Genomic DNA, 12707 nt, shown 5'->3' on the forward strand with positions numbered 1-12707 from the left:
GGCCCCCTGGAGAGTGCAGCACTCCCTCAGCACAACTCCCACCCCACCCCTGTGAGCCTGAGCTGAGTGTGCTCCTACTGGTATTTAGAGACCTGCATCAAGCCCACGGGGAACCTGTGTGGTGGGTGCTGGGGGAGGGAGTCCCCCACTGCCGTGGGAGCAGTCCTGAGGCTGCCAGAGAGTCAAACATCAGCAGCAGAAAGCAGAAGGCCCTGGCAGCTGCTGCCTTCCCTTCACACAGCCATCCAATTCGTACGTGAAGATTGACAGAATTCAGTTACTCTCGATAAAGGGGCAGCATCTGTTGTTATGTACCAGCAACAATAGAAACACACCGAGTCATGTAGAAGTGTTAGAAACTATTTTATTAATAACTACTTATGATAATAAGAAAAGTAAAAATGTTAAATATTAAACATTAGCCCCAAAACTAAACTCGAAGTGTGTGTGTGGCAAATTCCCAAACCCCAAGTCCAGGAATAGTTCTCAAAGTTCAGTTCAGCAAGTCATAAGGTGAAACATGAGCAAAGGCTTTTGCAAAACCACCGTTGACTGAAGAGAAAATGTAGAGAGAATATAGAGAGAAATTATGAAATCCACATGTTCCACGATGGAACCCATACGACACCTCAATCTCCGATGATCTCCTTTGCTTTGTTCTGAAGTATCTGCCACCCCAAAGGCATTCGATACGTGGCCACCCACAGAAATACCTGTTTCCCTCTACAGGTTAACGACAAAGTGGACTCCACTTGTTTGCTCCAAATCCATACATGGATTGTAGTGACAGACACAGCTATTGTTCTTCATCCATTGTTACGGAGACCAGCAGTCAGTGTCTCTCTCTCTCTCTCTCTCTCTCCTCGATTCACTTCGACTCACTGAGCAAAACCGTCAGCACGTTGTTATCTTGCTATCTTGATGACACCATACACACACACCACTACTCCACATTAGTGGAATGGTGTCATGAACTCAATGTCAACAAAACAAAAGAGCTGGTCATTGACTTCAGGAAAGGGGGTGGTGTACATGCACCTGTCTACATCAATGGTGCTGAGGTCGAGAGGGTTGAGAGCTTCAAGTTCCTGGGTGTGAACATCACCAACAGCCTGTCCTGGTCAAATCACGTAGATGCCACAGCCAAGAAAGCTCACCAGCGCCTCTACTTCCTCAGGAGGCTAAAGAAATTTGGTTTGTCCCCTTTGACTCTCACCAACTTTTACTGATGCACCATAGTAAGCATCCTATCTGGATGTATCACGGCTTGGTACGGCAACTGCTCTGCCCAGGACCGCAAGAAGCTGCAGAGAGTTGTGGACGCAGCCCAGCGCATCACGGACACGAGCCTCCCTTCCTTGGACTCTGTCTTTACCTCTCGTTGTCTTGGTGAAGCAGCCAGCATAATCAAAGACCCCACCCGCGTGGGTCTTTCTCTCTTCTCTCCTCTTCCATCGGGTAGAAGATACAGGAGCCTGAGGGCACGTACCACCAGACTTAAGGACAGCTTCTACCCCACTGTGATAAGACTATTGAACGGTTCCCTTATACAATGAGATGGACTCTGACCTCACGATCTACCTTGTTGTGACCTTGCACCTTATTGCACTGCACTTTCTCTGTAGCTGTGACACTTTACTGGTTTTACCCGTACTACATCAATGCACTTTGTACTAACTCAGTGTAACTGCACTGTGTAATGAATTGACCTGTACGGTTTGTAAGACAAGCTTTTCACTGTACCTCGGTACAAGTGACAATAATAAACCAATACCAATACCAATACTCTACTGTCCAGGTGCCTTAAAGGGACATTCACCAAATAGCAACCTGGCTCGTAACACTGAGAAACCCCTCCCAAGTCTGCGTTCCCAGTACATGTGGCCCAGCAACCTGTCACTACCATCTCTTGTGCCCTCTGCGCCTTGGACTCTGCCACAGTCTCCGCTGCCCACCAGCCCGTTCAGTCCCGTGCTCTGTGTGTGTGTGTGTGTGTGTACGCGCGCGTGCGTGCATGCGTGAGCGCGCTGTCACACAACAAGCGAGTGAAAGGTACCCTCACGGGCATTGTGACGCACATGGGTGGCTTATAGAGGGAGTGTTACTCCGTGTGCAGCCCGCTCCTTTCCAGTGGTCCAGTGTTTTATTATTTCAAACCAATGACACAATTTGCTAATGTTTACATAGGCTTGGGAGGAGGTCGTGGTTCGAAACGCAAAGGAGGGGTTGGGTCCTTCAGGAGTAATCCCTCACCACTGGGTGGCACAGTCGACCCAGTCATGTAAATTCACATTCAGCTTGGGCAGAGCACGCTCATCGAAAACACTAACCTCTGAAATATCTCAGACCACTGCAGCCTCTACTGTGTTCAGACGACAAATATCTTGATGACTTGTCGTCGGGGATACAGTGGGCGCTGTTTGTGCATGCTCCTTCTTGGGCACATTTTCGTTATTCGGCCACTTCTTGGTCATCTTCAGCAGGAATCACAAAGAGCATTTAAACTCCACAGCCCCCTTAGTGGGATTTGAATAGCAAATGCAGGCATTGGATTACTAGTCTGGTAACTTCGGCTCTGTAACACCACCAACCCTGCGTTGCCCCTGCCCTGGGACTGTGCAACAGGGTGGTGCCGAGAGAGCTTCACTCTATGCCTCGAGTGTCACAGAGCAAAGAAGCAGGCCCTTCGGCCCAATGCATTTATGCTGACCAAGGTGCTCATTTGCCTTCATTTAACCCATATCCCTTCAAACCTTTCCTATTCATGTACCTGTCCAGATGTTTTTTAAATGTTGTTGTTGTACCTGCCTCAACCATTTCCTCTGACCGCTCGTTCCATATGTGTATCACTCTCTGCTTGAAGAAGTTACCCCTCATTATAAATCTTTCCCCTCACCATAAACCTATGCCCTCTCGTCTCTTATTCCCCATTCTTGTGAAAAAGGATGTGTGTGTTCACCCTATCTATGGCCTTGATTTCATACACATCTATAAGGTCACTCCTCAGTCTCCTCTGCTCCAAGGAATAAAGTCCTAGCCTGCCCAACATCTCCCTGTAACTCAGGCTCTCGAGTCCTGTGCCTGGCAACATTCTCGTAAATCTTCTTTGCACTCTTTCTAACTTAACCCATGCCCTGGGCGTGTGTGACAGGGTGGTGTAGAGAGAACTTCGCTCTATGTCTAACCTGTGCTATCCCTAGGAGTGTGTGGTGGGACAGTGTACTGGGAGCTTCACTCTGTGTCTGACCCATGCCCTGGGAGTGTGTGATGGGATGTGTAGAGGGAGCTTCACCCTGTGTCTAACCCGTGCCCCAGGAGTGTGTGATGGGACAGTGTAGAGGGAGCTTCACTATGTCTGACCTGTGCCCTGGGAGTGTGTGATGGGACAGTGCACTGTTTAATAAGTTTTTATTAAAAAGAGAATGTTTTATTTACAAAATTGGAGCATTGCAGAAAGTCTGTTTCTCCCACATTGTCAGGACTGAACTAGATCCGACATGCCCTGGACTTCTTTCTCACTGCATCAGGTGACAGTCCTGATCCATTTATAATTCCCAGCTGATGAAGCCACTGTCTCTGGTGAATGGTCTGAAGTACAGGCAGAACACGTTCAGGTTGTGACGGTTCGAACACAAGTGGGACCCCTGCCTGTACTTCTTGGGACGAGACCAGTACGGACCCGTCCCCAAGGGGGCAGAAGAGAACCCACTGTCTCTTTGATTAAAGCTGCAACAACAAAACGGTTGAATTATAACATCGTCTCCTGGGTCCAGGACATTCTCCAGCCCCTGCAGTTCCCACATCTCCAGGGACACGGGGGCACGGATGTATTTTTGGAAGGGGGCAGGCAGTCACTTCACACGGATCCTCCACAGCTCGCTGCCCAGACCTGGGAATGGTCCCCTTGTCCAGGCCCGGGAGCAGACCGATGAGGAGGTCCAATTCGTCACCCTCCGCACTGGGTGCCCAAGGATCAGGAGATTGGGGCTGAAGTGCAGCCTGAACTTGAGGAGCAGCCCCTTCAGGTCCTGGGGAGCTGCAGCCTCTCACACTCCATGTATACCTGGGATGCAGAAATGGCAGGCAGTCTGGGAGTCCATGAACCAACTAAAGACCCATTGCACAGCATTGCTGGTGGTTCACTCTCCATGGAGTGTCATTCATGTTATATAGGTTGTGCCAACCTATATAAACATCTACTCCATGAACGATGTAACTCTTCCCTCCTACACAGCCCATAACCCTCCATTTTTCTTACATCCATTTGCCTATCTAAGAGTCTTTTAAATGTCCCCATTGTATCAACCTCTACCACCACCCCCGACAGTGGGTTCCAGGTACCCACCACTCCCTGTGTAAAAAACTTACCCCTGACAACCCCTTATATCTTCCTCCAATCACCTTAAAATTATGTTCCCTTGTGTTAGCCATTGTCGCCCTGGGAAAAAGTCTCTGACTGTCCACTCGATCCAAGCCTCTTATGTCACCCCGCTATTTAAGAAGGGTGTGAGGCAGCAAAAAGGAAATTATAGTCCTGTTAGCCTGACATCAGTGGTTGGGAAGTTGTTGGAGTCGATTGTCAAGGATGAGGTTACGAAGTACCTGGAGGCACATGAGAAGTTAGGCCAAACTCAGCATGGTTTCCTTAAAGGAAAATCCTGCCTGACAAGCCTATTGCAATTTTTTGAGGAAATTACAAGTAGGCTGGACAAAAGAGACGCAGTGGATGTTGTGTATTTGGATTTTCAGAAGGCCTTTGACAAGGTGCCGCACATGAGGCTGCTAAACAAGATAAGAGCCCATGGAATTACAGGGAAGTTATGAGCATGGATAGAGCATTGGCTGATTGGCAGGAAACAGAGAGTGGGATTAAAGGGATCCCATTCTGGTTGGCTGCCAGTTACCAGTGGTGTTCCGCAGGGGTCTGTGTTGGGGCCGCTTCTTTTTACGCTGTATGTCAGCGATTTGGATTTTGGAATAAATGGCTTTGTGGCTAAGTTTGCCGATGATACAAAGATAGGTGGAGGGGCGGGTAGTGTTGAGGAAACAGAGAGTCTGCAGAGAGACTTGGATAGACGAGAAGAATGGGCAAAGGAGTGGCAAATGAAATACAATGTTGGAAAGTGTATGGTCATGCACTTTGGTAGAAGAAATAAACAGGCAGACTATTACTTAAATGGGGAGAAAATTCAAAATTCAGAGATGCAAAGGGACTTGGAAGTCCTCGTGCAGGATACCCTAAAAGTTAACCTTCAGGTTCAGTCGGTGGTGAAGAAGGTGAATGCAATGTTGGCATTCATTTCTAAGAGCAGGGATGTGATGTTGAGCCTCTATAAGACGTCACTTGGAGTACTGTGTGCAGTTTTGGGCTCCTTAGTTAAGAAAGGATGTGTTGACTTTGGAGAGGGTTCAGAGAAGATTCACTAGAATGATTCCAGGAATGAGAGGGTTAACATACGAGGCACGTTTGACGGCTCTTGGGCTCCTTAGAGTTCAGAAGAATGAGGGGGGACCTCATAGAAACATTTTGAATGTTAAAAGCCCTGGACAGACTAGATGTGGCAAAGTTGTTTCCCATGGTAGGGGAGTCTAGTACAAGAGGGCACGACTTCAGGATTGAAGGGCGCCCATTCAGAACAGAGATGCGGAGAAATTACTTTAGCCAGAGAGTGGTGAATCTGTGGAATTTGTTGCCACGGGCGGCTGTGGAAGTAATGTCGTTGGGTGTATTTAAGACAGAGATGGATAGGTATCTGAGTAGCCAGGGCATCAAAGGTTACAGTGAGAAGGCGGGGGTGTGGGGCTAAATGGGAGAACGGATCAGCTCATGATAGAATGGCGGAGCAGACTCGATGGGCCAAATGGCCAACTCCTGCTCATTTGTTTTATGGTCTTATCATCTTGTACGCCTCGCTGACTTCTGACTCCCTCCCTGCGCCCACATGCTGGTGGGCCACAGAGGGAAGGGGCAGCGGTCTCACCCCGGGCCACTGAGGTGGAAGTGGTGGTCTGGAGGTAGGGACATTTCTTTCCCTACAGGCGAGATGTTGCGCCCTCTGGAGCGGACCGGGTCAGTGTCACACCTGTAGGGAAAGAAAGCTGTTCTGTGTTGAACCCTAATGTGTGGCTGGGGTGAGATACCTGGCAGTCGTTGGTACCCAGGTGAGGAGTCCCTCGATCCTCTCGCAGCCTGAGCTGTGGATTCAGTGCGCAGTGTTGGTGAATCACTCCACCTCTGGTTGAACTCTGAGCTTGGGTTCCTGGCCCGAGGGGATCGGACACATCTCATCAAGCTGCTTCCTAACGGATTACCCAGTCATTGACCTGACTCTGTCCACTGATCAATGGTATCGACCGTGGTTTGCCATGGTGCTTTGTTGGCCAAAGGTCACCCCACGAGGGAGTAGCCCCTTCCAGCAGCCATCGAGGACAGCTGGGGAGAGGGAGCAAACAGACAGCAAACACCTTTGCTTTGTGTTTCCTGTTCACCATTCTGATAATCCTGACCCAGGCTACAGCTTGGACAGCACCTTCTGTTAACCAGCTGGGGAGGGAATCGTCTGTAATTTGGTTGGATTGTTTCAAGCACTAAATCCCTGGGTATTAATGTGACAGTCATTTCTTGGCAGTGCAAGAGAGCAGTGATCACCCTGTGTTTGTGGCCCTCTCTCCCATCCTGGGCGGTGCCAGACCTGTCACAGGATGATAAAATGTGACAGGCCACAAGCTGTTGTATTGTAATCAGCGAGCGACTCCTCGTATCCAGGCTAACCCGGAATGGGCAGGCCTTCAATGCCAGAACCTCAGAAATTAATTTGTTCTGAATTGCAGCAGCACTAAGGCTGTCGTGGCAGTGAGCTGGCGGATTAACTCCCTGCTCTTCCAGTAAACTCTGGCTTTGCATCTCGGTAGAATAAATCTATGAAGGCCAGCGAATATCCAGCTGTGTCTGACATAGAAAGAGCCAGGGTCACATCCTGCACATGGGACAGGGTCCACTGGAAGTGCCGGGGGTTTCAGTCATGCCCCACCACTGGCCATGCCCAGCACCTTGTTTCCCTCAACTCCATGGTCCTGGCTGTCAATGAGAGAGAATTTGTCCTGTGTTAGCTGGCGTGTGGCAAGAGGCAGGAGGCCATGGCTTTCACAGACAGGTGCAGCCTGTGTGTGGTGTTGGGTGGATTGTTTCCACATCACTGTCCGACTCCGTGCCCCAGGCGCCATCATGGAGTCCGGATGCTGGGAACAATAAGGCGCCACCTTGCATTGCAATGTGTGGCACATTACAGTTGGTGTGTTACAGGGTGTGTAAATTGGATGGCGCAGGTTGCAGAGCTGTTGCCTTGCAGCTCCACTGACCCAGGTTCGATCCTGACCTCGGGCACTGTCTGTCTGGAGCTTGCATGTTCTCCCCGTGTCTGCATGGGTTTCCTCTGGGTGCTCCAGTTTCCTCCCACATCCTAGAGACATGTGGATTGGTAGGTTAATTGCCCACTGTAAATTGCCCCTAGTGTGTAGGTGAGGTGTAGAATCTGGGGGGAGTTGGTGGGAATGTGGGGAGAATAAAAGGGGATTGGTGTGGGATTGGTGTAAGTGGGTGTTTGATGGTGAGTGTAGACTCGATGGGCTGAAGGGTATGTTTCTGTTCTGTATGACTCAATGACAGGGTGTTGACCTGGGCTTGGAGAACGTGTGTGTACCTCACTGGTCTGTGGGTATTACACAGTGCTGATGGTGCTACATTTTGCTGTGTAAGAGTTGCTATTGAAAGCGCAGCACAAGCTATACCCAGGCAGTAGCGGTCACTTTAATGTGCTGCTTCACTTCTCTGCTGAGGGGTTGTGTAGAGTTTAAGAACTGACACTTTAGCAGCTGATCTAAGATTGTGTGTCAGAATCATCAGGACTATCAATAGAAAGAAAAAACAATGAGTGAGCTGTCGTCATGGCACCAGCTCATTGACTGCTGGGCGCTGATGTGCAGGGCTGCTCTCAGAGCTGGGCACTTCCTCGCCTGCTGCTGCCTGGAATCCCACGCCCAACATGAGTCTGAAGCAGAAGTTGAAACCTGTGAGTACAGAACGTCATGCTGGGGCTATCATTGTGCCATGGTGCTGGGGTGCTGTGTGTACAGAGCTTGGGGTAGATGTTCACAGGGTCGGACCAGCAGGCAGCAGTACATGGAGCACAGTTCCTGTGCACACGGAAGATGTGAACAGTGATCGCGATCGTTAGCTCCCAGAGTAGCTGCAGCATTTAGCAACCTCGGCTTTCTCTGCAAAGACCGAGGAATTAGATGCACAGTTTGTCAGAGTTACGTGGGGCAAACTCACCAAAACCATCTTTTTCCGTCAGAGTGCTGGTTTGTCTCCATCATAGCCTTCCCTGGACTTTCTCTCCTTCCTTCTCCTTGCATTGGGTTTTGTAGAATCAGCCCCTCCATTCCTGGTACTGTCTTGCTTGGGCTGTGAGTCTTAGTCCTGCATGATCAACACTAAACTGACACTTGTCCCAACTGGATTACTAGGCAGTGCTGCATCACATAGTCAAATAGCCTCCTGAGACAGTTGATTTGTTTTTTTTCTCTAGTGTTGTAGCCTGATGTACAAGGGCAGCGGTGTACAAGTAGTTCTGATCAAGCATCCTTGCCCCTGACCAGCTGGGGTGACTGTTTCTGTTTGCTAAATGTGCTAGGATGTGAGAAAGGGAAGGTGGGCCAGCGTTTCTGCTCCCTCTCTCCCCACTGACCCTTGCTGTGTACATGGACATTGGGAGAAGAGGCTTGCGTTTAGCTGCTGTGGTGCCTGCGGTCGGTAAACTTCAGGCAGTCTGTGTCCTGTCTCGATGCTACGAGAGGCTGGGTATCAGTCATCACCAGGGGTCTGGACATTGGCACACAGCTGGGAAGATCATTTAGGAGGGAATGATTTGAAGTGGATTAGTCTGTGTGGCATCTGTCTCATTATTTCTCTGCTTTCTATCTCTTGATATCTAGGACTCTGTTCTGTGCTCTAAACATTCACCGACTGTCCCTGGTCTTGTTCTCTATGGCCTTCCATCTCTTTCACTGCCTGTCTCCCTCCCCCACCTCTCTCTCTCTCTCCCTCCCCCCTCATCCTCCCTCCTCTGTCTCTCTGCCTCCACTCTCTCCCTCCGTCCTCTCTCTCTCCCCTCTCCCTCCCTCTCCCGTCTCCCTCCCTCTCCCCTCTCCCTCCCTCTCCCGTCTCCCTCCCTCTCCCCTCTCCCTCCCTCTCCCCTCTCCCTCCCTCTCCCCTCTCCCTCCCTCTCCCGTCTCCCTCCCTCTCCCGTCTCCCTCCCTCTCCCCTCTCCCTCTCTCTCCCGTCTCCCTCCTTCTCCCGTCTCCCTCCCTCTCCCCTCTCCCTCCCTCTCCCGTCTCCCTCCCTCTCCCGTCTCCCTCCCTCTCCCCTCTCCCTCCCTCTCCCGTCTCCCTCCCTCTCCCCTCTCCCTCTCTCTCCCGTCTCCCTCCCTCTCCCCTCTCCCTCCCTCTCCCCTCTCCCTCCCTCTCCCGTCTCCCTCCCTCTCCCGTCTCCCTCCCTCTCCCCTCTCCCTCCCTCTCCCGTCTCCCTCCCTCTCCCGTCTCCCTCCCTCTCCCCTCTCCCTCCCTCTCTCTCTCCCTCCCTCTCTCTCTCCCTCCCTCCCACTCCCCTCTCCCTCCCTCTCCCCTCTCCCTCCCTCTCCCGTCTCCCTCCCTCTCCCCTCTCCCTCTCTCTCCCGTCTCCCTCCCTCTCCCCTCTCCCTCCCTCTCCCCTCTCCCTCCCTCTCTCTCTCCCTCCCCCTCTCTCTCCCTCCCTCCCGCTCCCCTCTCCCTCCCTCTCCCCTCTCCCTCCCTCCTCTCTCTCTCCCTCTTCCTCTTCCCTCCACTGTCCTCACTCTCCTTTCGCTCTCTCTCTCTCGCTCTCCTTGCCTCTCGATTCCCTCACACCCGCACTAGAGATCCTTAAATGTCAGACCTTTAAGATGATTGCAGTGAGGAGGGGTTTATTAAAAGCTGCTTTTGTGTCTGCTGCCACTGCAGCTGATTCACTGGTCTGACAGAACAGGTAATAACCACCCACAGGACAGACATGCCCAAGGCCAGGAGCTCAGTGGAAAGCCACAGACTGGACGTAGTGTGCTGAGATAGGAAGATCTTCACAAAGAATAATTCCTGGGGACAATGAGATAATGTTGGCTCCCACCGCGCACAGCCTGTAAGGTGAGATAAGCAGAGCACAATGATGGGAGTTAAAGGCTCAGACAGGTGGAATGTGACAGAAAGAGGCATTCTTTCATCTTCTCGTATCACCCATTCTCTGGCCAATTGCACACAGCTAGTCAGGTATGTAAGTTGCACCAGTAAAGGTTGTCATTTTCCTGAGTTGAGCAGGCATCACTGGGCACCTGAGACTTTACCTGGCTCTGTCTTGTTTACACAGTACAGGATGAGCAAGGCTAGAGAGATGGCTGTTTCTGGACCCCGGCCTCTCGGGGTGCGGATGAACAGGGGCCACTCTGAGGGTGTGCTGCTCTGCAGACATTATAGACCAAGGCCCACTTATGCTTTCAGTTGCTGCAACAGTTCCCCTTGCACAGTCTGAAAGGCAGCGACTTTTCCTGGGTAAGTATTTATTCCATCAGGATAATGCTGAAACTGGATTATCTGGCGAATAGTCTCCCTGGTGTGTGTGGGGTTTTGCCGCAGAGCGGCTCTCCCAATGCTCAGGGGCTGTGCGGTGCTCTGGGACACCCTGAGGCAGACTCAGAGGCTGCAGGGTCAGTGTGATCCTGCAACACCTGCCCCAGGACACTGGCTGAGGATTTAGTTTCTTGTGGGGGGTGGGGGGAAGCACTGAGGGGGACAGTTGGTGTCCACTGTGTTGCTGAGAAGAGGCGCTACGCCTGGCCTGTGCACAGTGGTGGGCAGCGAGAGGTGCTGGGGACACCCACACCACGTCCTGGTTCTATCACACCACCCAGAGAGCCAGAGGCCAGAACACAGGGGCCATCGTCTCTTCCCCCCCTCCGAGAACAAGCTGCAGCAAACAAAGGAACACCAGGGATTAAAACACAATTAGCAAATGAAAGGTCCAGTCCATCCCCTCCACGAGCACTCCTGGTTTGGCAGAGCTGACAGGATCAATAATCCCTCAATTGGCATCACTCCTCCACCTAATTCAGGTTTCCCAGGAGTTGTCCAGCAGTGGTTCTGCCCAGGGACCAAGTAAGGGAGCGTGTATAAATGCCACTTCAGCTCCAGAGTTACAGACTCCATTGGCCCGGTAGTGTGCTGCTGTTTATTTCAGTGCTACGGCACTGAGGGTGTTCTTACCTGGCAGTGAGAAGCAGTAATGACCAATGCTCAGCCATCTGCATCATTCCAGTGCTGTGGTCCTCTCTGTTATAATTGGCATCTGTCACCATTCCTGCATCAGATGCACGTAGACTTCCTCCGCCTCGCCCACCTGAGGCATCGGTGGGAACTTAGACCATGTTGTCCCGGGACCAACCACCACTGGGTGCTCCTGCATCAACCAGGCTTCCTAGTGCAGCTCTGTACTGGGACCCACCAGGATAAAGCCCATTTATACCGCTGGACCCTTGGTCCACACTTGCAAAGAGTGACTCCCTCCCCCCACCGTCCCAAAACCTTGTACCCCCTGATCTTTACCATCTGAAGCCCCCCCCAGTCCAGTGCAGACCCTGATACCCCATACCTTCCAATCTCCCCCCAACCCAGCAATCCCTGAAAGCCTCGATCACTCCCACCCTCCAAGCCTTGCAGAGAAACCACTTCCCCAGCTTACTGCACCTTGATCCCAACTGACCCAACCCAAACCCTCACGCCCCCTCCCCTTTCCTAAATCCCTGCCCCCTAAACCTGATCACCAACTGCCCACAAAGCTGTGACTGGGCTGGCGTGTCTGCCAGCCCTGCTGCCCTTCCTCTCCTTTCCCACTGGGCAAAGGACCCCAGCTCATTCAGAGACCCCCAAGGTATCAATGAACCAATTTTGTTTCCACAAAAATCCCCTGACCTGTCCCAAATCATGGACTGCGGAGGAGGATCTCCCATTTGCCCAGCACCCTTCACCACCTGAGGGGGTCCATGGCACCAGGGGCTGAGGTACTTCAGGAACATACCACTTTTTTTATAAAATAAACTTTATTCATAATAAAATACAAACTATATACAATTACAAAACAGTGCAAACCTTTACATTCTTGTACAGATCATTCATTAGTGTTACCTCTTTATATAGAAAACAGCACCAATGCCACACGTGTGGCTCCCTGGAAACTACCCGGTCCTGTATTTACAATATTTAGGGGCTTTCTCGCCTGACCCCGCCCGTCGCTCTCCAGTGGCTGAAGAACCCTAAACTGTAGTCCTTCCCCACCGAGCCTTTGTGTTGGCTGCACCCAGCTTCAGTGCGTCCCTCAGCACGTACTCCTGCAGCCTGGAATGTGCCAGCCAGCAGCATTCCCCTACAGACATCTTGAAGTGCTGGAAGACCAACAAGTTTCAGGCAGACCAAAGGGCGTCTTTCACCGAGTTGAAGACCTTCCAGCAGCAGTTAATGTCCGTCTCTGTGCATGTCCCCAGGAACAGCCCATAGATCAGAGAATCCTCTGTTACGCTGCTGCTGGGGATGAACCGTGACAAGGACCCTTGCATCTTTCGCCACACCCTCCTCGCAAACCTACAGTC

General features: G+C 51.5%; 1 protein-coding gene across 3 annotated transcripts in view; it reads left to right on the plus strand.

Moving 5' to 3' along the window:
- Positions 1–12707, plus strand: part of kcnh6a (potassium voltage-gated channel, subfamily H (eag-related), member 6a) — a 165298-nt gene that overhangs the window by 90562 nt on the left and 62029 nt on the right. The window lies entirely within an intron of this gene.

Source organism: Pristis pectinata, chromosome 25, assembly GCF_009764475.1.
Source record: "Pristis pectinata isolate sPriPec2 chromosome 25, sPriPec2.1.pri, whole genome shotgun sequence".
In the NCBI taxonomy this organism is placed as follows: Eukaryota; Metazoa; Chordata; class Chondrichthyes; order Rhinopristiformes; family Pristidae; genus Pristis; species Pristis pectinata.